The sequence below is a fragment of the Astyanax mexicanus genome, chromosome 8 (genome assembly GCF_023375975.1).
Source record: "Astyanax mexicanus isolate ESR-SI-001 chromosome 8, AstMex3_surface, whole genome shotgun sequence".
In the NCBI taxonomy this organism is placed as follows: domain Eukaryota; kingdom Metazoa; phylum Chordata; class Actinopteri; order Characiformes; family Acestrorhamphidae; genus Astyanax; species Astyanax mexicanus.
In genome coordinates, this window is record NC_064415.1 from 4,942,501 (window position 1) to 4,968,541 (window position 26,041).

The window sequence follows — 26,041 nt, forward strand, 5'->3', positions numbered from 1 at the left end:
CACCTTCAGATTAGGACTGGGAAACAGCCGGCCCCCCGCAGACCCCCAGTCCGGTTCTGCAGACCCACGCCAGCAGAGTTCAGTGATGAGGAGAAGAAACCTGCAGCGTTTCTCCTCCAGCAGAACTAAATAAAAAACACACAGTCTGCTGTTCTACAAAAAACAGGAGCAGAAACTCCTCTAAACGCCAAACTACACGACTAAAAACGCACGACTAAAAACGCACGACTAAAAACGCACGACTAAAAACGCACGACTAAAACGCACGACTAAAACGCACGACTAAAACGCACGACTAAAAACGCACGACTAAAACGCACGACTAAAACGCACGACTAAAAACGCACGACTAAAAACGCACGACTAAAACGCACGACTAAAACACGACTAAAAGCACGACTACAGGCACGACTAAAAACGAGACTAAAACCACGACTAAAACCACGGCTACAACAGACAAACACAGACTAAAGCGCACGACTAAAGCACACGACAGAACCACACGACAGAACCACACGACAGAACCACACGACAGAACCACACGACAGAACCACACGACAGAACCGCGACTAAAAACGCGACTAAAACACGACTAAACCGCGACTAAAACACACGACTAAAAACACGACTAAAACGCGACTAAAACACACGACTAAAACACGACTAAAAACACGACTAAAAACACGACTAAAACGCGACTAAAGCTCGACTAAAAACACGACTAAAAACACGACTAAAAACACGACTAAAACGCGACTAAAGCTCGACTAAAAACACGACTAAACCGCGACTAAAACACACGACTAAAAACACGACTAAAACGCGACTAAAACACACGACTAAAAACGCGACTAAACCGCGACTAAAAACACGACTAAAAACACGACTAAAAACACGACTAAAAACACGACAAAAACATTGTGCTGACATCCAGAAAAACACACCAGAGAGAAATACTTTCACTATAGTAACGTTTCTGCTCCTTATAGAGCTACAACATGCTAATCACACCAACAACTAAAAGAGCAGAAACTCTATTATAGTACACATATGAGTATTTTATTACTATAGAACAACTAAAAGAGCAAATCAAAGAGCAGAAAACTCTACTATAGTAAAACTGTACTTAGTTATCCATAATAATGATCTGCTTATTAATTGTACTATAGTAAAAGCAGAGTATATTACTGTATAACTAAACGAGCAGAAACTGTACTATAGTAAAATATGGGTCTTATCAAAACTCAATTCAAATATCAGAAACTGTACTAAAGTGAAATTGTGGGTATTTTATAAGAATCTAACTCAACTATGAGAGCAGAAACTGTATTTAGTTATCGATAATTATCTGCTTATTAAGTGTACTATACTAAAAGTATGGGTATTTTATCTAACTCAACTACAATAGCAGAAACAGTACTATAGTAAAAGCATGGTATTTTATATAAATCTAACAACTAAAAGAGCAGAAACTGTACTATAGTGAAGGTTTGGTACTGCATAACCATTTATCTCAATTAATAGAGCACAAACTGTACTATAGTGAAGGCATGGAACTTTATCAACAAACTAACTCAATTACTATAACAAACTACACTGCACTATAGTATTTGTCTGCTTATTAATAGTACTACACTAAAAGCATAGTATATTACTATATAACAAAAAGAACAGAAACTGCTCTATAGTGAATGTGTGGGTACTTTATCACAATTTAACTCAATTAAAAGAACACAAACTGTTCTATATTGAAACTGGGGATTTTCAGACAATGCAACTCAACTGAGAGCAGAAATGGTTCAATATTGAACAAATTGGTACTGTATAACCATCTAACTCAATTATAAGATCTGAAACAGTACTATATTTACACTATGAGTATTTTAAGACAACATAACTCAACTAAAGCAACTGTACCATAGTATATATAGTAGTAATGTATGGGTACTGTATCAACAAACTTAACTAAAAGAAAATTGTACTATAATTATAACTTCATTAATAGAGCGGAAACTGTACTTTATTAAAATTATAGGTACTGTATTAAAATCTAACTCAATTAAGAGATCAGAAACTGTACTATAGTGAAGGTTTGGTTCCTGTATAACCATCTAACTCAATAAAACGATCAGAAAATGAACTATATTGAAGGTATTTAACTTAATTAATAGAGCAGAAATTGTACTATAGCGAAATTATGGGTATTTTATCACAAAAAGCTTTGTCACTGAAGCATATGGGGATGGGCGGAGCTACATATTTTACTGCAACCAGCCAGCAGGGGCGCTAGACCTGTGGTGGCGTCACTTTTGAGAGGCGTTACACTTTCCGTGCTTTTACAGTCACTGTATTTTTTACTTAATAAGTCATTTACATACCTATGATGTAAATGATGAGTTCTGGCTCTTCGTTGGACCTGCCAGTGGACCTGCCAGTGGACCCGCCAGTGGACCCGCCAGTGGACCCGCCAGTGGACCTGCCAGTGGACCCGCCAGTGGACCCGCCGCTCCTCGCCAGGCCTCTGTAGAACCGGCCGGTTCCGGTGACTCCTGTCGTCAGTACAATCAGAGTAAACAGCATGCAAATGACCTATTAGCAACGCCATTAATGACGTCGCCTCCCTGCTATTTTTGCACGCACATTTGCATGAAATTTGCATGTGTATCACCAGATCCGCCGCTTAACCTGCGCCTCATCAGTATGCGGCTAATCTAGAAGTAAGGCAGACATGCTAATCGTCTTATGAATAACTATACGGGAGCCGTAATTACGCATGTTTAATTGGTTATCATCTGAAGGATACAAGTTTATTAGAAAAAAATTATCGATGGTAATTGCTTCCTGCAGCACCTAGCGCCTCTCGCGTCCTCTCTCTCTCGATATCCTGTCCTCTCCCATTTAGGAGAATTCCTATTTTCTGATATCATTCGATACAGCTAACACAATCAATTATTGCTCCAGTGATTCAACTGCTTTAACTCGACTGATTTTTAATTAACTTAGCTTCAGTCTCGTCCTTCCCGTAATTCTTCATCTGCTCAGACTGTCCTGCCGCTGCTGCTGATTCCCGCTGTTCAGACCTCAGCGCCACTCGTCCTGCAGGATCTCTCTATTAAAACACACAGAATAAACTCAGACAGGTCCCTCAGAGTTCAGTACTGGGGCAGGGTATTATTTTCAAATGTCCAATACTGATATACAGATAGGATACTTTGCATTTGATTCCTTTAGCTAAATTGTACACAAAAAATACAAAAAGCGATTCAAAATGCTGGTACTTCCCTGTATTATTTAGGGAGACAGTAATTATAGTGTATTGTGGTTTAATTCTAAGACTGAGAGCACTTCAGTTTCTGAATCAGTTTCTCTGATTTTGCTATTTATAGGTTTATGTTTGTGTAAAATGAACATTGTTGTTTTATTCTATAAACTACAGACAACATTTCTCCCAAATTCCACATAAAAATATCGTAATTTAGAGCATTTATTTGCAGAAAATGAGGAAAAAATGGCTGAAATAACAAAAAAAAAAAGATGCAGAGCTTTCATAAAGTTTTAAGAGTTCAGAAAACAATATTTGGTGGAATAACCCTGGGTTTTTTATCACAGTTTTCTTTATGCATCTTGGCATCATGTTCTCCTCCACCAGTCTTACACACTGCTTTTAGATAAAGTTAAGCAGTTCAGTTTGGTGGTTTGATGGCTTGTGATCATCCATCCTCCTCTTGATTATATTCCAGAGGTTTTCAATTTGATAAAATCAAAGAAAATCATAATTTTGCAGTCAGTGGCCTCTTATTTTTTCCAGAGCTGTGTATGAATATATTAGAGTTTAGACACACACCTCTTCTCATTTAATGTTTTTCTTTATTGAATTTATTTTCTATATTCGGGATAGACATTAGACATTACTTGTGCACAAGTATGCACAAATAAGTACACAGTATTTTAGCCAGTCATGCTTAATGACCAATCAGTGCTTCAATAACTGTGTGGATGGCAGTAGATGAAGGAAAAAGTATTTCCCAACCTATAATAAAAGTAAAAAATAAATAAATAAATAATAATAATAATATAATTTAATGTAAAAAAAACTTAACAGAAAACTGTGATGAAATTTTGTGTGCCTTTTATTATGACAGGCAAATATTATACTATATTATATATATATATAAGCTCCTTATAATATAAAAGCACATGGCATCATAGCACTAATGATATTCTTAGTGATATGACAAATTAAATAACAAAATTAATAAGAACATTTTAATGCAACACATTGATCATTAGCTTATATTTGGTAATATTTTTGCATGTGAAATATATATATGATATGATATATGATATATGGCACACTGCTAACAGCTAAGATTATAATGATTCAACATTACAATACTAACACTACTAATATAATGCACTTCATATATACAGGACTGAAGTAAAATAAATAACAGTGAAAATATATAATATGTCTATAGTACATATCATTTAATTGGGAAGACAGAACAGTGTAAATTTCCTTTACAAACAGTAAAATATTATATTATAAATATTATAGCACCTACATAATTGAATAACTGTTAAGTCATTATTTCTACAAATATCAAGAGTATTAAATAACAAAAAAAAAAAGTTTATTCTGCTTTTGTTGAGGTAACTGCCTCTACTGGCCTTTCTACTAAATTCATTAGCATTGCTGTGAGAATTTAACTGCATTCAGCAACATTTAGCACAAAAAAGCTAACCTAGCTACAAGCTAGAGCACCTTTATTCCAGAGAATTCAGCTAAATATGTAGCTAAAATAAGATTTTAGGATTTGTTCAGCTACTAAAACAACCCAGGCCAGCTAAAAATCAAACACTATGAACAGAGAATTTTACAAAACAACTTTTATCTACCTGAACCTACACCTAAACTACACCTGAGACTTAATTAGACTAAAACTAGCCTACCACACCTCAATTAAACACCTCACTCCTACTGCTAAACTCAGCCTAACCCTCACCACAGCACAACGTGAAGTTCTTACCGTTTCTACACGAGTTTTATCCATTAAATCCTTTTCTAGAAGCTCCATAACACAGAAAAGCAGCTTAAATGCCGCTGAAGCCTCACCGTTTGTTTGTTAATTAGTGTTTGAGCACACGGCAAACAGGTAGTGTGTGTTCGGAGAAAAACACAGCGCCAACAGTGGACAGGAGCGGTACTGTCAATAGAGAACCCTATGGGCAGTTTTGTTTAATAAGAACAAAAAGAGTCCTATTGTGCACTACCCTCCCTCCCCAAAACACATTTTACTAAAAGCTATAATGACTATAATGTTAAAATATTAAAATGTATATATTGATAATATAATTTGGGATGCACTAAGCTGTTCCCTGTTTCAGCTGCATGTATGCTGATTGTAAATTAATGTATTTTAGTAGAATGTAAATATAGTGCACTAAGAAAAGTTCAGATATAGAAAGTTCAGATAATTGTGTGAAAATGTAAAGAGATGCGATTCAATATTATCCCAATATACTGTGATACTGTAAGCAAGGCAATATATTGCAATTGTTTTATATTGTTTTCAACCTTTAGAAAAAAACTCTATAAAATGTGAATAAAATGACTTTGGGAACTAAAGACAGTAAAATACTGCAATCTAGTGGGCGGGGTTTAAATTCAACACCAAATTAACTTTTTCTTTTTTTTTTCATTTTCTTCCCCAATTTACACAGCCAATTACCCAACCCACTTATTAGAACTCCCCCTATCACTAATGATGCCCCCCAACACCAGGAGGGTGAAGACTAACACACGCCTCCTCCTTTACATGTAAAGTCAGACTCCGCCTCTTTTTGAACTCCTGCTGATGCAGCATTGCCGAGTAGCATCACAGCGCTAAGGCTCGGAGGAAAGCAAAGCGACTCGGTTCTGATACATCAGCTCACAGACACAGCCTTGTGCTGATCCACATCATCCTAGGAGTGATGAGGGGAAAGAAAGAGCGCCATCTACTGTACTGTACCCACCCAGAGAGAGCAAGGCATTCTCAATTGTGCTCTCTCAGGGCTCTGGCAGCTGATGACAAACTACACGACCAGGATTCGAACCTGCAAACTCCTGATCACAGTGGCCAAATTAAGCACTTCTGACACCAATCTTTACATCTAAAGTAATAATAGAAAATACTCTAAATACTCTCACAATACGCCAATGTGTGGATATTTTCTTACAACGCTAGTTCAAACAATTAAAAACTTAAAGACGATTTAAACTCACGTGTAATTTACAGTAATATCAATTTATGAATTTTGTGAATTGTTTAATAATGTCTAAAGCAGCTCTTTAAGACGCTCTCCTGATGTCAGTCTTCCTCCAATTATAATTATTAATAGATCTATCCAACAAATCACCCCCAATTCAGATATGGGCTTCTCTGGACTGCTAATGAGGTCCAGCCCAACATTCAGTCAACAAATACTCTCCAGTTCAGGCCATTATTGAAGCATGTTTAAGTATGTTGTATTTAAAAGGGCTTAGAGGGACTAGTTCATGTATTTATCAAGGATTTTCAAGGATTTCTGAGTAAAAACAAACCACTTTTTCAGCTCAGGACTTTCTTTGTCTGGTGTTTTATCGGAGGGCGGCTTAGGCCGGTTCTGGGGCGAGTCTGGGGAGCGGAGAGGTGATTATGAGCCGGGGCGCTGGATTGTGACTGAGTTTTAAGTGCTATTGAGAGGGCTCTTCTCTTAAAGGCCTGGGCTACGGGGCTGGCGATTGTCGAGGGGGGGACTCGGGCATAATATAGGAGGATAATTGGGTTTCTCAGCGCAATTCTTTGTGTGGCTCTGATTGAGCTGAGCTCTTGAGCGCACTAATCGCAAGTTTTCGACTTCGCTGTGTGAAAGAACTGTGAACTGGAGCTTCACTTTCTTCCCATGCGCTTTATGAAGTTTGTCGCTTATCGGCTGGGCGCTAAGAATCTGCGTATAAGTAAGTAAACGCTGTAAGATGCGCTGAATTGTACTGAGTGTGTATACCGTACGTGTAAAAACTCCTTCTAATGAATGCATTCAGATGGTTTGTATAAGTTCTATTTCTGACCTAGACGTGCAAATGCACAAACTGTAGAAAAGCATTTTTAATAGAATAGGACTCTCTGGGCTTAAAGCACTGCCACTATGATCAGGAGATCGCCAGTTTGAATCCTGTTTATGTAGCTTGCCATCAGTTACCAGAGCCCTGAGAGAGCACAATTGAAAAAGCCTTGTTCTCTCTGGGTGGGTACAGTACAGTAGATGGCGCTCTTTCTTTCCCCTCATCACTCCTAGGGTGATGTGGATCAGAACAAGGCTGCATCTGTGAGCTGATGTATCAGAAGCGAGTCGCTGTGCTTTCCTCTGAGCGTTAGCGCTGTGATGCTCCTCGGTAATGCTGCATCAGCAACAGTTCAAAAAGAGGCGGAGTCTGACTTCACATGTGTCGGAGGAGGCATGTGCTAGTCTTCACCTTCTTGTGTTGGAGCATCACTAGTGATAGGGGGGAGTCCTAATGAGTGTGTTGGGTAATCGGCCATGTAAATTGGGAAATTTGAGAAAATGGAAAAAAAAATGAATAGGACTCTCTGGAACAGATAAAAAGCTATTAGCACCATGTTATAATGGTAGGCATAGGCTATAGAGGAGTATATGTGTGCCTCCATCATATAACTGGGATTGGGGATAGTTCATCTGGTATACCTCAATGGACATGTCCAGGTAGCTGCGTCGTTAAAGTAGCAATCCGCCAAAGTCTGAGCTCACCTGGCTCCTAAAGGAAATGGCAAGTCACAAACTGATTGGTTTATTTTACATTTCACCTAAAATGAACCACACCCATGATTAACTAAGAGAATTAGTACATCCATTTTGCATGTTTAGAGCTGCTCAAGGTGTACTTTTCCCAACGTTATGATAGCTAAGACACACTAACACACTGCCCTAAATCAAGCAGCACGGTGCATGTTTGACGACTTGCCTATATGCTTTATTCACCTACATCACCATCATCTACCAAAACGAGGCTGTGGAGGATGGAAGTAGTATAGTAGTGTTGTACCGTTGGGTTCTAGCAATGCCGCCTCACTGCTGCATTCCCAAATACACTTCTTTTTCAAAAAGAAAGAAATTATAACTTATAAAGGTCAAACCTTCTAGAGTTTCCCTAAAGATCCCGAACTTCTTCATGAATGGGTTCACAAAATCAGTAGAGATCCCTATTTCAGTTTAACATAAGTATGTTACAGTGCTAACTAGCTAGCTAGAACTAGCCATATTAATATAATTGTCCAGCCAGCCAATCTAGCCAGATGAACGTTAGCAGAGGGAGACAGCAAGCTAGCTAAACTCGGTTCTCCGGCTATGACCTGACTAACCCTAAACTGGTTATTTTCTCAGTTTAACATCTAAACGAGTGTAGAGGGTAATGTTAGCCAAGCTACAGCTTTTTGGGTTCATGCAACCCTGAATCCAGCACTTATTTCCTGCCTCGTTTTCATTTTAACATAAAACAGGGCCCTAAGTTTGAACAATGTACGAGGTGTTTCTGCACAGTACCAACACTGATAACCAGCAACGCAAATTTCCACACCAAGCGCGGAACAGGCAGCATTCTGACATTTTACAATTACATGTTCAATACCCAGACATGACTGACTGATCTGAACACCAAGATCACACTGTTCCTACCTTCTGTTCTATATTAAATTGCTCTAAGGTGCATTATGGGAGTTGGAGTTTGGTTTCATAGTGGGTGCAGATGGATGGAACGTTCCACAGTGAGTTTTTTTTAGCATTCCTTCATCTACAGATTCAGGTGTGTACCAGAAATACACCATAAAAGGCTAAAATTACCCCCCATAGTGGACAATACAGTAGGTGGTAATGATGGTGACCGGTGGCATCTGGCTAGAAATGTCCATGTGAACCATATCGTGCACCCTGCGTAAGGCGCGTAGCAATGCGCAATGCTATCTTACACCCCATCAACAGTCTATTTTTATTATATTATTATATACTATATTTTTATTATACAGTCTATTATAGGCATTCTGCTGTTTGAGAATTTCACAGTACTCATTCTTACTCATTCTTTCGAAAATCCTGCAGTTTTGTGAATAAAAAAATGAAAAGAGAAAAGCACATGGTGATGTCCACAAGAATGTGTTATCCATACATTATGTGATCACTTTGAGTGAGAAACAATCCTCAGGAATTTGGAAAAAACCTACCGAGGACTGGCAAGAAAAAACTGCTAACTTTTTTGGAAGGTGTGTGTCTTGTTACATCTGGTGTAAAACTAACACATCATTACAGAAAATGAACATCATACTGAACGTAGTAAAACATGCTGTTTACCAAAACAACCTTATGGAGAATATCCGGCCATCTGTTCTTTAGTGACCTCAAGTTCAGGAGTACTTGGGTTCTGCAGCAGGACAATGACCCAAAGCACACAAACACAAAGTCCACCTCTGATTGGCTTAAAAAAACTAAATGAAGGTTTTGGAGTGGTCTAGTTAAAGTCTGGATGATTGAGATTGTGTGGATGATCTTATGCTGGAAAATCCTCCAATGTGTCTGAATTAAAACAATTCTGTAAAGAAGAGTGGATCAAATATCCTCCACAGAGATGTGAAGGACTTAGGGGGCAAACACTTTTTCACACAGGGCTAGATTGGTTTGAATAGATTATTTCCCTTAATAAATAAAATTACCATTTAAAAAGTGCTTTTTATATTTATATTTAATAGTGAGATTATTAAAATCAACTTTTAGTACGGAAGAAAAACATAAATTAATGAGAAGAACAACAGGAGCTTCTACAACTAGAGTTCTGAAAACTATTCAACTATACAGATAAAATAGGAACCCTAACAACCCTCCAGAACACCTGGGAGACCACCGCCACAGCTCTGCATCAGAGAGACAGCACTTACAGCTTTCATCTTCATCCTCTGCTCTCGCCTCAGATCTGAGATCATCCACAGGTGTTTCTGTTCATCCTCCCGCTGTGAGAAAACCACTCGATGCTGTGGGTCTGAAAGGAGGTGGAGCTGATCTAGGGATGGGATAGTACAAATATTATATTATAATTTATATAAATTATTATTATATAAAGATTTTTTTTATGATGAACAATATTTATCACAATATTTTGATATTGGGTTCTTAAAAAAGGTATATTTAGAGGGTATACTCTCATACTTAGAACAGTCCATTTTATAAAAAATGTTCAGAACACTCCCACCACCATGTTTAACAGATCTCTATCTTGGACAGGAGGTGAGGAAATATCTCTTTTCATCAATATCATGTTTCACAAAAAAAAAAAACACCATCTTAAATAGGTAGGGTAAAGTTGTTTTTGATCTGGGTAGGAGTTGATGGAATAACATCTGGTAGGTTTCAGAACACACCACCACCATGTTTAACAGATTAAGTGGTGTCCTCCATTATCTACAGGAACTCCTTACTCCTTACAATCCGCCGCGTTCACTCCGCTCCCAAGACGCTGGCCTGTTATTAGTCCCGCGTATTAGAAAAAACTATGCAGGAGGAAGAGCGTTCTTTTATAAAGCTCCCCAACTTTGGAATAGCCTCCCTATTAATATACGGGACTCAGACACACTCTCAATCTTTAAATCTAGACTCAAAACCTTTCTATTTGCTCAAGCTTTTGAGTAATGTCTCATTACAATTTTCTTCCTCTTACAGCTTATCCAGCAAATATAAACCCTGTCCTAATCATCTGCTTTCTCTTTCTCTCCCCATGTCCTGAGCTGCTGCTACCAGTGCCCATCCCACTCCAGCAGAGTTTTATAAAACCATTCTAACCCCTTTTTCTTCCCTCCCCTCTCTGTTCTCTCTCTCTATCTTTCTCACATGTGCTGAGACGCCTGGCCGGCCGGTCTTCCTGGATGTGTCCGTCTGTGGTTCCAGCTTTCAGGAATCAGCCCTGTCCTTCTACTCATCAGAATTATTTCACAACCCTTCTAACTTCTGCTTTTTGTTTCTCTTCCTTTCCTTTCTGTTTTCTCTATCTATCTCTTTTACATGTATGGAGATGCCCTGTTCCTGATGTTCCCAGCCTGGCTCTCCACTGCCCGCTGTGTTGTTCTCCGGCTCTGCAACCCTGCACTGATTACCATTAACACACTCAGTATCTGTTTCTGTATTAGTCATAGCTCTATAGTTTGTGCCCATCACTGAGACTTGGTTCCTTCCAAGGTTTCTTCCTCTTAAAGGGAGTTTTTCTTTGCCACTGTGTCACCATAAAATTGGCATCTCTGTGGTGCTGCTCATAAGAGGCGTGGACCTGTTTTTCTCTGTAAAGCGGCTTTGTGACAACCTTTATTGTAAAAAGCGCTATATAAATAAAATTGAATTGAACTGAATTTAATTGAATTGGTTTGAATCTTAAAGTTTTAGATAGCTGAGGAAAGAACAGCCCACCACCATGTTTAACAGGTGAGGTGGTGTACTTTGGATCTTAGGAAGAAGTTAAGGAAAGAACACCCCCACCACCATGTTTAACAGATGATGTGATGTAATTCGGATCTTGGGTAGGAGGTAAAGAAAGTTTTCAGAACACTCCCAACACCATGTTTAACAGATGAGGTGGTATGGTTTGGATCTTGGAAAGGAGATGAGGAAAGATCTCCCTGGAGGTTTCAGAACACACCACCACCATGTTTAACAGATGAAGTGGTATGGTTTAAATCTGGTTAAAGAAGTGAGGAAATAACAACCCCACCACCATGTTTAACAGATGAAGTGATGTAATTCGGATCTTGGGAAGAAGTTGAGGAAAGCTCTCCATGAAGATTTTAGAACACTCCCACCACCATGTTTAACAGACTAAGTGGTATGATTTTGATCTGTTTATCTGTTTATCTGATTAACAGGTGAGGTGGCACAATTTGGATCTTGGGCAGGAGATAAGAAAAGAATGCCCCCACCACCATGTTTAACAAATGAAGTGGTATGATTTGGATCTGTTCAATGGGGTGAAGAAAGAACACCCCCACCACCATGTTTAACAAATGAAGTGGTATGATTTGGATCTGATCAAAGAGGTGAGGAAAGAACACCCCCACCACCATGTTTAACAGAACACGTGGTGTAATTTGGCTCTTGGGCAGAAGTTGAGGAAAGAATATTCCCATCACCATATTTAACAGATGAGGTGGTATGATTTGGATCTGTTCAATGGGGTGAAGAAAGAACACCCCCACCACCATGTTTAACAGATGAGGTGGTGTACTTTGTATCTTGGGTAGGAGGTAAAAAAAAGTTTTCAGAACACTCCCACCACCATGTTTAACGGATGAAGTGGTATGATTTGAATCTGGTCAAAGACGTGAGGAAAGAACACCCCCACCACCATGTTTAACAGATGAGGTGGCAGGATTCGGATCTTAGGAAGGAGTTGAGGAACAAACACCACGTTTAACATGTTTACAAGTTCTCACTGCAGGTTTCAGAACACTTCCACCACCATGTTTAACAGATGAGGTGGTTGATTTGGATCTTGGGAAGGAGTTGAGGAAAGATCTCCCTGCAGATTTTAGAACACCCCCACCACCATATTTAACAGATGAGACGGCAGGATTCAGATCTTGGGAAGGAGGTGAGGAAAGAACTCCCCCACCACCATGTTTAACAGAACACGTAGTGTACTTTGGATCTTGGTCAGAGAGGTGAGGAAAGAACACTCCCACCACCATGTTTAACAGAAGAAGTGGTGTACTTTTGATATTTGGCAGCAGTGGAGGAAAGATCTCTCTGAAGATTTCAGAACACACCACCACCATGTTTAACAGATGAAGTGGTATGATTTGAATCTGGTCAAAGTGATGAGGAAAGAACACACCCACCACCATGTTTAACAGGTGAGGTGATGTACTTTTGATATTGGGCAACAGTGGAGGAAAGATCTCTCTGCAGATTTCAGAACACACCACCACCATGTTTAACAGATGAAGTGGCAAGATTTAAAGAGATAAGAAAACAACAACCCACCACCATGTTAAACAGAAGAAGTGGTGTGCTTTGGATCTTGGGTAGGAGGTAAGGAAAGTTCTCACTGAAGAATACAAAACACTCCCGTCATGGATGAGGTGGTAGGTTTAGATCTTGAGCAGGAGGTGAGGAAAGATCTCCCTGGAAATTTCAGAACACACCACCACCATGTTTAACAGAAGAGGTGGTATAATTTGGTTCTTAGGAAGGAGAGTTGAGGAAAGATTTCAGATTGCAGAAATAATATGGTTCGAATCTGGTCAAAGAGGTCAAATACCACCACCATGTTTAGCAGATGAGGTGGTATACTTTGGATCTTGGTCAGAGAGGTAAGGAAAGAACACCCCCACCACCATGTTTAACAGATTAAGTGGTATGGTTTAAATCTGGAAAAAGAGATGAGGAAAGAACACCCCCACCACCATGTTTAAGAGAAGAGGTTGTAAGATTTTCATCAGTTTATCTATTTAACAGGTGAGGCGGCATGATTCGGATCTTGGGCAGGAGTTGAGGAAAGAACAACCCCCCCCCCCCCCCCACACACACACACACACCATGTTTAACAGATGATGTGGCATGATTTGGATCTTGTACATGAGTTAAAGGAAGGGCAGGAGTTGCGGGCAAATCTCCTGCAGAAAAACTGAAAGTGAATCTCCTGAAAGGAACAGAAGATAAGGTAATAAAGGTAAAGGTGGACACACTGAACACACATACACTTATACATTTACACACACTATATTAGTTTTACCTGCTCAGGATTCTGCGATTTATGTGTTTTGGTTAAATGTGTGTTTCATGCTTTTTTATTGACGTTGAAAAATGGAGATCTTGTACTTAATGGCTGTTTTGACTGGAAAACAAATAAAAGAAGGGTTCTTTTCATTCTCAGTCCTAATGGCTCAAGTTTTTTTTTTCATAGTATAGCAGAATATAAAGAAATAAAGAAGATAACGATGTGGAAATAACAGAGGTTTTTTATTTTTTATTTTTTTGCTTTATCTTTTTCTTCTTCTTTTATCTATTTATTGTTCTCACCACACTCCCACCAGCAGACTCACAGTCTTTGGAGTCTCGAGGCGTGAAGATCAATACCAGAACACAAAGGTAGCCGGTTTCTCCCTGGGAGGAGCCGTGGCGGGTGCTGATGATGTTTGGCTTGGGTGACTTCCAGAACAGCCATGTGGGAAGTGGTCCAGGTCTCCCGGAGGGGGGGGCGCCTGAAGCCGGCCTTGTGTTTGGCCCCTGTGAGAGAGCGGGCGAGGCGGTAACGAGACGGGAACAGATTGCAGGAGGAGCGTCTCATGTCTGGCCAAGACCTCTGCGTGCTTTGATCTCCTTTAAAACACAAACAAGCTTTTAGAGCATGCTAGAAGCAGAGACCCTCGCTGCGTCCCCCTCTGTTCTCCTGTAAAGAATGCAGGTGAATGCCAGACGTCTGAATGGTACCGAGCTCAGAGCCGAAGCCGTGTTCAGAGTGGAGGTGTGTTAGGGGTGGGCGATATGGCCCTAAAATAATATCACGATATTTCATGGTAATAATTTTATTGTCAATACTGCATTTGTACAGGACATATAGAGAATTTCAATTACGTTACTCTCCTTCCCAAAAATTACAGCAAGTACAGAAATTATAGATAGATAGATAATATAAAAGAATGGGAGACACTATATTTACAATACTACAACACAAATAGACGTACGTAAGACAGAAGACAATAGTGCAATAGCTGTTGGGGGTAAAAATAAGATATATAATATAAAAGAATGGGAGACACTATATGTACAATACAACAATGACACAGATAGACATAAGACAGAACGTAAGACAGAAGACAATAGTGTATTAGTGATGGGGGTAGAGCAGGGAGAGAGTTCAGCATCCTTACAGCCTGATGGATGAAGCTGTCTCTCAGTCTGCTAATTATATTCTTGGCGATATTGCAAAACACTGAATTAAAAAAAATATTTAAAGAATACACTACTGCAACAAAATAAAAATTTATGTTTTATTATTGCATACAATATGATATGGCACACCCCTACTAACTGAGATATTAAAACATACAAGAATTGTATCAGATTTGTAACAGAAGTCAATGATCCAGAATGTCATGATAGTAATAATGCACACTAAATACAGCTCTGGAAAAAAAAAATAAGAGTCCACTTCAGTTTCTGAATCAGTTTCTCTGATTTTGCTATTTATAGGTTTATGTTTGAGTAAAATGAACATTGTTGTTTTATTCTATAAACTACAAACAACATTTCTCCCAAATTCCAAATAAAAATATTCTCATTTAGAGCATTTATTTGCAGAAAATGAGAAATGGCTGAAATAACAAAAAAAATGCAGAGCTTTCAGACCTCAAGTAATGCAAAGAAAACAATGCATCTTGGCATCCTATTCTCCTCCACCAGTCTTACACACTGCTTTTGGATAACTTTATGCTGCTTTACTTCTGGTGCAAAAATTCAAGCAGTTCAGTTTGGTGGTTTAATGGTTTGTGATCATCCATCTTCCTCTTGATTATATTCCAGAGGTTTTTAATTTGGTAAAATCAAAGAAACTCATCATATTTAAGTGCTCTCTTATTTTTTCCAGATCTGCATATCACAATATATTGTGACAACCGTGCACCATGCAGCTTGATTTAGGGCATGTCACTGTGTCTTTGCTATCATAATGACGGGAAAAGTACACCTTGTGTAGCTTGAAATGTGCAAAAGGCATGAACTTATTCTCTTAATGAATCATGGGTGTGTTTTTTTTTGGGCGTAACGTGTGTTTCCTTGCAAAGAGTGTTTGGACAATTTATTAGGAACACCACGTGACTGTGACATGAGACATGAGACTCTAACATTATTGGAAGAAACACATCATCCCAAATATTTATCTTGTTTTTCTGCCTCTGAAGCCCTTATTCAGCACTGCTGTCCATTTTCCCGTCTCCTCACGTTTTTTATTTTTAAAATTTCGTTCTGGGTGGGGGTGGGAGGTGTCAGATTAGCGGATTGGTGAGTTGGAGGGGTGGAGGGTGATCTCCTCATCTGAGGGGAATCTCTGGTCCGGCGAGCTCAGATCTCAGATCTCAGAGCGGGTTATTAGCGAGGCAGATGAGAGGTGGTGCGTCGGCGTGTCTGGGTTTGCGACTGCGTCGATCAGGGGCAGGTAGTGAATTCGCAAATGAGAAAGAAAGAGAGAGTGACATTTCACACCCTTTCATTCCTGTCCCATCATGCATTAGAGGACACTTCTGGCATTTTGCTCACCCTCCCCTTCCCTCCTCCCTCCCCCCTCGTTTTCATCAGCGGCGGCGGCGGCGGCGACCTCCACGACCCCAATATTGCGAACTGTCACTCAGCGTAAGTGAGTTTATCAACACGCATCTAATCGAGCTGCTCCTCTCCAGGGGGACCTTAACCATTTGCATACTGAGATTGGCTCCAGCCCAGGGGGGGGCGGGGCTCCCCGCCGCATAATTAGCGCTGATAAGGAGGGTGGCTAACAAGCGTGTCGCTGGATATTAGCAGGCCGGACGCTTTCAGACACCCGCTGAGATACGAGCTCCCAGTTCAGTAGTTACCGGCCAGAGAAGAGGGGGGGGACATCAGGAGATCTTATGAGATCTTAGGAGATGTAAGGAGATGTTAGGCAGATGTTTAGGAGATGTTAGAAGATGTTAGGAGATGTTAGGAGATGTTAGAAGATGTTAGAAGATGTTAGGAGATGTTAGGAGATGTTAGGAGATGTTAGGAGATTGTTAGAAGATGTTAGGAGATATTAGGAGATTTAGGAGATTGTTAGGCAGATGTTTAGGAGATGTTTAGGAGATGTTAGGAGATGTTAGGAGATATTAGGAGATTTAGGAGATTGTTAGGCAGATGTTTAGGAGATGTTAGAAGATGTTAGGAGATTGTTAGAAGATGTTAGGAGATGTTAGGAGATGTTAGAAGATGTTAGAAGATGTTAGGAGATGTTAGGAGATGTTAGGAGATGTTAGGAGATTGTTAGAAGATGTTAGGAGATATTAGGAGATTTAGGAGATTGTTAGGCAGATGTTTAGGAGATGTTTAGGAGATGTTAGGAGATGTTAGGAGATATTAGGAGATTTAGGAGATTGTTAGGCAGATGTTTAGGAGATGTTTAGGAGATGTTAGGAGATGTTAGGAGATATTAGGAGATTTAGGAGATTGTTAGGCAGATGTTTAGGAGATGTTAGAAGATGTTAGGAGATTGTTAGAAGATGTTAGGAGATGTTAGAAGATGTTAGGAGATGTTAGGAGATGTTAGGAGATGTTAGGAGATTGTTAGAAGATGTTAGGAGATGTTAGGAGATGTTAGAAGATGTTAGAAGATGTTAGAAGATGTTAGGAGATGTTAGGAGATCTTAGGCAGATGTTAGGAGATCTTAGGAGATCATAGGAGATCTTAGGCAGATGTTAGGAGATCTTAGGAGATCATAGGAGATGTTAGGAGATCATAGTAGGTCTTAGGAGGACTTAGGAGATCATAGGAGATCTTAGGAAATCATAGGAGATGTTAGGAGATGTTAGACAGTTTCTTCTTAGGTAGTTTTTCATACTGAAACACACAGAGCACAGCAAAGATTGTGTGCAATTCACTAAAAAGCTGGTTTAGTATGGTAGTATTACAGACAGGTGGTTTTAGGTTCTTATTCAGGTCCAATATAGTGGTTAAAGGAGAACTCAGGTGTAAAATGGACTTTTGTTGTAGTAAAACATGATAAAAAGTTCTTACCTTTGATGACTAGCATACCTCCGTTTGTTTGTCCAAACACCCTTCAGACTGGGTGATACGGGGCATAACTTACCCTGATTAATCACTTTTTACACCGCTATCCAGCTTAAAGTAGCTCTACACCTCCTTGCTAGAATACGGAGAGCCCTGACATTTAAAACGAGGCATTAATAACTTAGAAAGTGCACAAGAAGCTTATTAAAAACTACAGTTTACATCCTATATAACGCTAGCTTCAGCTCCGAGCGCCGCCATATTTGTATTGATAACGTCATAGACATATATACATATAGACTCCACATAGCGTAGCAGCCAGCACCAGAAGGCAAACTATGCGGAATCTATGTATATATATATATATATATATATATATATATATATATATATATATATATATATATATATATATATATATATATAAGTCTATGTGATTATCAGTACAGTAATGGCGGCGCTCGGAGCTGAAGCTATTGAAAAAAAGTACTGGTTTCAAATCTACTTATAGTATAAAAGTAAAAGTAATATAAGAGGAAAAAATAAAGACATTAAGACTTAAAAACAAAAGCTTAGGCCACGCCCACAGAGTCCTACTACTGCACTACTGGATCACAGTATAAACCAATAGGGAGTCTCTATCTGGATGGAGAGATTTGTCTGGATAGGGGTTTTATTAAACGATGAGAAGCCGGAATTTTTATTACATTTTTATTTAAAAGTAAAAAGTAGAAAGTTTAGATAATTGTGTGGAAATATAAAAATAATAGAGATAATTTAACATTTACCTGCTGGGTGAAGGTAACCTATAAACACTTTACTGTATGACAGTGACCTTGTATCTCCCTTACAGTATCAGAGCAGCTCACTCTTCATCTGTTCACTCTCTCACTCTCTCACTCTTACCGTCTCTCACTCTCTCTCCGTGTGAGAGAGAGAGAGATAGACACTGAAACAGCAGGGCTGGTATTGTCTCTCATCTGTCGGCAGTAATTACACCTTTTGTACCCTTTTGAGCGGTGGAGGGATAGTTTCAATGCTTTTATGCTTTTTTTCTGTGTTATGAGGGAACAGCTGTGCTGATCCAAAAAAAAAAATGGGGAAAAAAAACAAACGAATGAATAAAAAAACTTTTGCAGCAATCTTTCTTTTTCCTTTTTCTTTTTTTTTTCGTGTGAAAGAATGAAATATCGCGCTCGTCACCGGCGAGGAGCCCTCCCCCTATCCATTGTGCAAAAATTCAATAAGGTGTTATTAAAAATGCTGCGAGCTATTGTAGGGACGACCTGCACGTTGCCTGATTATGCATTTTAATGAGACTGTGATTTGCGGGTGGAGAATAGGAGTAGGGGGGTGGAAAGGAAAGAGAGAGAAAGAGATAGAGAGAGAGAAAAAAAAACAGAATAAAAGAAGGAAAAACAAAATGCACCATGCAGAACAATAAGCCTCTACAATTGAATCTGCATTCTGACAAATATACATGTTTTATTCAACACCCGAAAGGTCTTTTTCAAGGCCGTCTTATGAGCGCGGAGTGATGCGGGTTACGGCTGTCCTTTTCCACGCCCACGCAGCCGCTGTGAAGTGCAATATGCGTGATGCTTTCCGAGCGAGTGTGTCTCGCTTTGTCAACCTGAGTCATTTAATAACCGTCTCTAATGCAAATATTAGTTGAAGCCGTCTGCTGCTGCTGTTTCGACTTAATAATGATTTGTGATAAAAACGATCAGGTGCTGGAGGTGAATCTCTAAAGCGTTTGGATCGGGAAAGTCCTGACGCTCATTTGTTCCATGTTTGTAACGACAGTAAACTCTATTCTTCCCAGTTTCAGTCCTTTTTAGAACAAGCCATTTAAGGGCTCTGTCACTTTTATGCAAATAATCTGTTGCTGGTCATGCCCCATGTATATGCTGAGCATTTATCACAGGTTAGTGTTAGCTTGTGCTAAAAGGCAGAACTTGAACAAGGTAGTTCATGCCTAACTGTGATAAACAGTAGGCATAGATCCCTCCCTCAGAAGCAGTCTGCTGCTGCTGTTTCGACTTAATAATGATTTGTGATAAAAACGATCAGGTGCTGGAGGTGAATCTCTAACGCGTTTGGATCAGAAAAGTCCTGACGCTCATTTGTACCATGTTTGTAACGACAATAACGACTTTATTTAAAGAGGAGAAATATATTAAACCTCTTTTTCACAAGTTAAAATAGGTCTATGTTTAATAGAAAACATGTTCAAGAAGTTTATGAAGACTTTCGCACATAAAGATAAAGAAACCTCACCAGCTCTATTCTTTCCAGTTTCAGTTCTTTTTTTAGAACGAGCTGTTGAAGGGCTCTGTCACTTTTATGCAAATAAGCTGCTGCTGGCCACGCCCCATGTATACGCTGAGCGTTTATCAAAGTTTAGTGTTAGCTTGTGCTAAAAGGCAGAACTTGAACAAGCTAGTTCATGTTTAACTTTGATAGACAGTAGGTATAGATCCCTCCCTCAGAAGCAGTCTGCTGCTGCTGTTTTGACTTAATAATTTGGATCGGGAAAGTCCTCACATACATTTGTTCTATGTTTATAACACAGTTACGACTTTATTTAAAGAGGAGAACACATAATAAACCTCTTTTTCACAAGTTAAAATAGGTCTATGTTCAATAGAAAACATGTTCATGAAGTTCATGAAGACTTTCGCACATAAAGATAAAGAAACCTCACCAGCTCTATTCTTTCCAGTTTCAGTTCTTTTTTTAGAACGAGCTGTTGAAGGGCTCTGTCACTTTTATGCAAATAAGCTGCTGCTGGCCACGCCCCATGTATACGCTGAGCATTTATCACAGGTTAGTGTTAGCTTGTGCTAAAAGGCAGAACATTTTTTCCTTTTTTTTTGGGTTTACCTGCTTTGAGATCAACTGTTCTGCATTAGGGTTCAACAACCCTCTGGGCTGGAGAGCTACTAGTCTGTAGCACTACATCCCATTATACTAAACACGTAATGGCCAAATTTAATTGCCGACCCCTGGTCTATAGTCTATACAAACAATGTTCATGAAGCTCTTTAAGACATCTAAACAGCTCTATTCTTACCAGTTTTAGTCCCTCTGTCACGTTTATGCAAATAAGCTGTTGCTGGCCACACCCCAAGTTTATGCTCAGCGTTTACCACATGTTTAGTTTAGTGTTTAGTTTAGTGTGCTAAATGACAAAACATAAACAAGATAGTCCATGCTTAGCTGTGATAGAATACATCTCCCTCATCTGCTGACTAACCACAGACAGTGGATACAGATTCCTCCCTCAGAAGAAGTCTGCTGGCCAAGCCTGCTGTCCACTGTATGAACTTCTCAATAGCAGAGTGAAATAGCGTTTCATCAACTGATCTAGTGGGTGGGGCTCTTTTGGAGGAAGAATTTCTTTGTTAATTTAGTGCACATAGTTCTGTATATTTATAACTTATTTGTGCATATGTATATATAACACAAATATATTTTTCCAAGGATGCATGACAATATTTTCAGAGTACAAAAAGGTTTCTCTGAAGCATAAAAAATGAAAGATAAAGATGAAGCATTTATCAGTGGCAAAAAAATAATTAATAATGTATTTAAATGGTTATTTATAAGTTAATGGTTCTATATAGAATATTGTGCTTTACTAAAAACATTTTTAAAGACTATATAAACATAATTTCATCGTATAGTACCAGCCAAAGGGGTTCTTTACAGAACCACAAAGATGATCATAATTGGTGTTTCAGTGTACGGGTGCACGACTACTTACTTATTTATATCTAAATAATATTCAATAATGGTGATATAATGGTCTGTTGTGTTTATTTATGTTTTTGTTCACATATAAAACAGACAGATTAGAGAAAGAGAGAGAAAGAGAGAGAGACAGGATAAGAAATAGAGTGAACAAAAAAGTGAACAATGATAAAAAGTGAGAGAAAAAGGGAGAGACACGAGGTTAAAAAAAGCAAGAAGGTAAAATGAAAGACATAAAAAACAGGAGAAACAGAAAAAGAGAGAAGAACGCTGAGAGAGAGTGTCACGTCTGGTGCTGTAGGGACTTCCTGTCCTTCCACACTGGTCTCCAACGGAGGTTGTCAGCCTAACAACTACAATACCCAGAATGCACCACCCGCTGACAACACACACACTGCTGATCACGTGACACCTCACCTACCTCGGCCAGGAAGCCCTGAGTATTAGCACCAGTATAAAAGTACAGCTCAGACGCTCACCTGCGCCGCGTATTGCCTAGGTTTCGTCCGACATTACAAAGCGTTATTTCTGTGATTATTTTCTGTGTATGACCTTGCCTTTTGTTTTCAACTGGTCAGAGATCGCTGTCTGTTCACGTGAGGCCGCGTATTCTGTCATGGTGGGGTACAGAATACAGACACTCGCGGAACCAGTTAAGGATTTTATTAAAAACCCACAGGGTACAGAGAATGAGATTAGCAATGCAAACAAAACACCAGTAAAGGTATACCTGGGAGCGGAGAGCTTAACAGGATAGTGAGGCAGTCCAGTGGTCATACACGAAGTAAGCAGTATCAGAGGCAATCCAAAAACAGAAACGATAAACAGTCCAATGGTCATATACGAGGCAGGCAGTATCAAAGGTGATCCGAAAAACATAAACGATAAACAGTCCAGGGTAATACACGAAAAAATCCACAACGAAGGCAAAGGCAAAAATCGGTAGGCAAAAACAAAAGGCAAGGTCATACACAGAAAATAATCACAGAAATAACGCTTTGTAATGTCGGACGAAACCTAGGCAATACGCGGCGCAGGTGAGCGTCTGAGCTGTACTTTTATACTGGTGCTAATACTCAGGGCTTCCTGGCCGAGGTAGGTGAGGTGTCACGTGATCAGCAGTGTGTGTGTTGTCAGCGGGTGGTGCATTCTGGCTATTGTAGTTGTTAGGCTGACAACCTCCGTTGGAGACCAGTGTGGAAGGACAGGAAGTCCCTACAGCACCAGACGTGACAGAGAGAGAGAGAGAGATGAGAGATAAAAGATAATGAATGAGAGTGAAAAAGTAGAAAGTAAAAAAGGGAGGAAGAGGGTAAACAAAAATAAAAAGAGAATAAAACAATGAGATGAGAAACAAATGAGATGAACAAAATTTTTAACCAGTTGTTCTGTTTAAAAGCTTATAATTACTTTGTTATTCAATTTTTATTAAAGGTCTTAAAATGACAATAATATCATTTATTACAATAATTTATGGGACGATATATTGCTCACTAAATTTTTTTATAGTGACAGTCCTAGTGTAAAATATATAAAAAGGTTCTATGACGACTTAGTGATGCTGAGATCCTTACAGAGCATTAAAATGAGTATTTTAAAACCACTGCCCTTAATAAAGAACCACTATTCCTATACAGTATTTCTATAATATACTCTCTTATATAGGGTCTATATGGTAATTAACACTACAAATAAGGTTCTATTCCCATTTTAAAATAGAGATAAATCATTTTTTAAAGATGTATATGATTCCTCTGTTCTTCTCCTCCCTCCCTTCAATCATCCTGCCATTCATCACTGGCTAATCTCGGGGGTCACTAAAGGTCACAGGAGGTCGAGGGGTCAAATCCCCACCGCTCCTCCTAAACAAATAACAGATAGTGACCTTTAACCCCGGCTTTAGCATGACAATCTACATCAGTATTCTGCAGCTGGTCAAGCATCTGTCTGTCTCTCTCGCTTTTTCTCTCTCTCTCTCTCTCTTTCTCTCCACATCACTCTCTCATCTCTCTCTCTCTCTCCTCGCTCTCTATCCCTCTCTCTCTGAGCGCTAAAAATCATACATCCATAATTCATCACGTATCCTACCAAAGACCCCCCCCCACCTCCACACCTCCACGGCAACCCATCCTAGCAACAGGAACCTAGCAACAGCAACAACTCTCCTCTCAGCTCTCAGCCTATGGGGAACACTAATGTCTCGTCAAATTCGGCCAATCGGTGCAGAGCGGAGAGCGGGGTGATGCGTTTCCTGCCGCCAGCCGGCAAGACAGCTGTGGAACGAATGGACAGAGAGGCAAGACCCTCTTCTACTCACCGAGAGAGAGAGAGAGAGAGAGAGAGAGAGAGAGAAAGAGGGGGAGAGAGAGAGAGAGAGCGAGAGAGAGAGAGAGAATGTGTGTGTGTGAGAGAGAGAGAGAGAGAGAGAGAGAAAGAGGGGGAGAGAGAGAGAGAGAGAGAATGTGTGTGTGTGAGAGAGAGAGAGAGAGAGAGAGAGGGAGAGAAAGAGGGAGAGTAAGAATGAGGAAGAGAGAGAGGGAGAGTAAGAATGAGGAAGAGAGAGAGGGAGAGAGAGGGAGAGTGAGTGAGAGTGTGAAGGAGAATGAGGGAGAGTGTGTGAGAAAGAACTAGAGAACGAGAGAGAGAGAGAGAAAGAGAGAGTAAGAGTGTGAGATACAGAGAGAAAGAGAGAGAGAGAGAGAGGGAGAGAAAGAGGGAGAGGAAGAATGAGGAAGAGAGAGGGGGAGTGAGTGAGAGTGTGAGTGAGAATGAGGGAGAGTGTGTGAGAAAGAGAGAGAGAGGGAGTGAGTGAGAGAGTGAGAGTGTGAGTGAGAACGAGGGAGAGTGTGTGAGAAAGAAAGAGAGAATGAGAGAGAGAGGGAGAGGGAGATACAGAGAGAAAGAGAGAGAGAGAGAGAGAGAGAGAGAGAGAGAGAGAGAGAGAGAGAGGAAGAAAGAAAGAACATGTAAGAGAGAGAGGGAGAGGGAGATACAGAGAGAAAGAGAGAGGGAGAGAGAAAAGTGGGTGACAGTGAGCCAGTGATAGAAAAGAGAAAGAAAAAGAGAGAGACAGAAGAAAAAGAATGTAAATAAAGGGGGAAAGAGAGAAAGAGTAACAGAGATGAAGGAAAAAGAGAAAAGAAAATCAAGGAAGAAGGAGGCAGATTACAGATGTAATAGAAAGAAGGTACAGAAAAGAAAAATGAACGAAAAGAGAGAGAGAAAGAAACAGGATGAGAAATAGTGAGAGAGAGGTAAATAAAGGTAAATAAAAGTGAGAATGAGTGACAGAGAGAGGGAGAGACATAGGGTGAGATAAGAGAGGAATAAGGTGAGGAAAAACTGGAACGAGGGAAGAGAGTGCATGAAGATAAAAAATAAGAGAAGAGATGTAAGAGAGAAAAAAGTGAACAAAGGAAGAGAGAGAGGGGGACGGGGTTAAATAATGGAAGAAGGTAAAATTACAAACAAAGAAAGTGAGAGATGAGAAGAGATATGAGAGACAGGAAGGATAAAACAGAAGGAAGATAATGAAAGAGAGCGAGAGAAAGAAAGAGAATAAGAGGTAAATGACAATAGAATAGAAACAATTGAGGTAAAGAAAGCGACAGAAAAAAGTAAGAGTGAGGAGGTAAAATGAGAGAAGACAGGAAGGTGAAGGAAAAAGAGCAAAAAAGTAAAGGAAGTCCGAGAGAGAGATAGACAGATTAGAGATGTGAGAGAGAAGATACATAAAATAGAGAAAGGGAGAGAGAGGATGAGAAAGAGGATGAGATGAAAGAGAAATAAAGGTGAGGAGGTGAAATGAAAGAGGACAGGAATGTAAAGGAAAAAGGAGACAAGAAAATAAAGGAAGACAGAGAGAAAAAGAGAGATTAGGGATGTAAAAGAGAGGATGTACATAAAAGAAAGAATGAGTGACGGAAAGAGAAATAGGATACGATGAGAGAGACAAAAAATGTAAGGAAAAACTGAAGCGTGAGAAGAGAAAGATAAAGAAAAGATAGAGAATAAAATAACAGCTAGAGAAAGTAAAGAAAAAGAGAAAGAGTGAGTGAGAGAGAGAGAGAAACAGAAACAGGATGAGAAATAGGGTGAGACAAAAGAAAAAATTAAGGAAACACTGGAGCGAGGGAGGAGAGTGAATAAAGATAGAAAAAGAGAGAAAAGAGATGTAAGACAGAAACAAGTGAACAAAGGAAGAGAGAAAAAGAGAGAGGGATGGGGTAAAAGAAACCTGGACAGTGATAGAAAAGAATTCGAAAGAGAGGAAGAAAAGGTAAAGAATAAAAATAGAGAAAAGAATAACAGCAAGAGAGAAAAGATGAGACGAGAAACAAATGAGGTGAAGGAAGAGAGAAAGAGAGAGGTGGTGGAATTAGTGAGAAAAAAGGTGATTAATTACATTTTAGAAAAACTGTTATGGTATAAAATTACAATATCATATCTATAAAAAATCTAAGAAAATAGTTTTTAGTG

The 26,041-nt window shown here is 39.4% G+C and overlaps 1 long non-coding RNA gene across 1 annotated transcript in view; it reads right to left on the reverse strand.

Annotated features, from left to right (window-relative positions):
* Positions 1-5,142, reverse strand: part of LOC125803765 (uncharacterized) — a 21,224-nt gene extending 16,082 nt beyond the window's left edge. The window contains exons 1-2 of the long non-coding RNA XR_007440150.1: positions 5,031-5,142; positions 2,379-3,109 (exon numbers count right to left, since the gene is read on the reverse strand). This is a non-coding gene — a long non-coding RNA (uncharacterized LOC125803765). The remainder of the gene's footprint in view (positions 1-2,378; positions 3,110-5,030) is intronic.
* Positions 5,143-26,041: the final 20,899 nt, after the last annotated feature.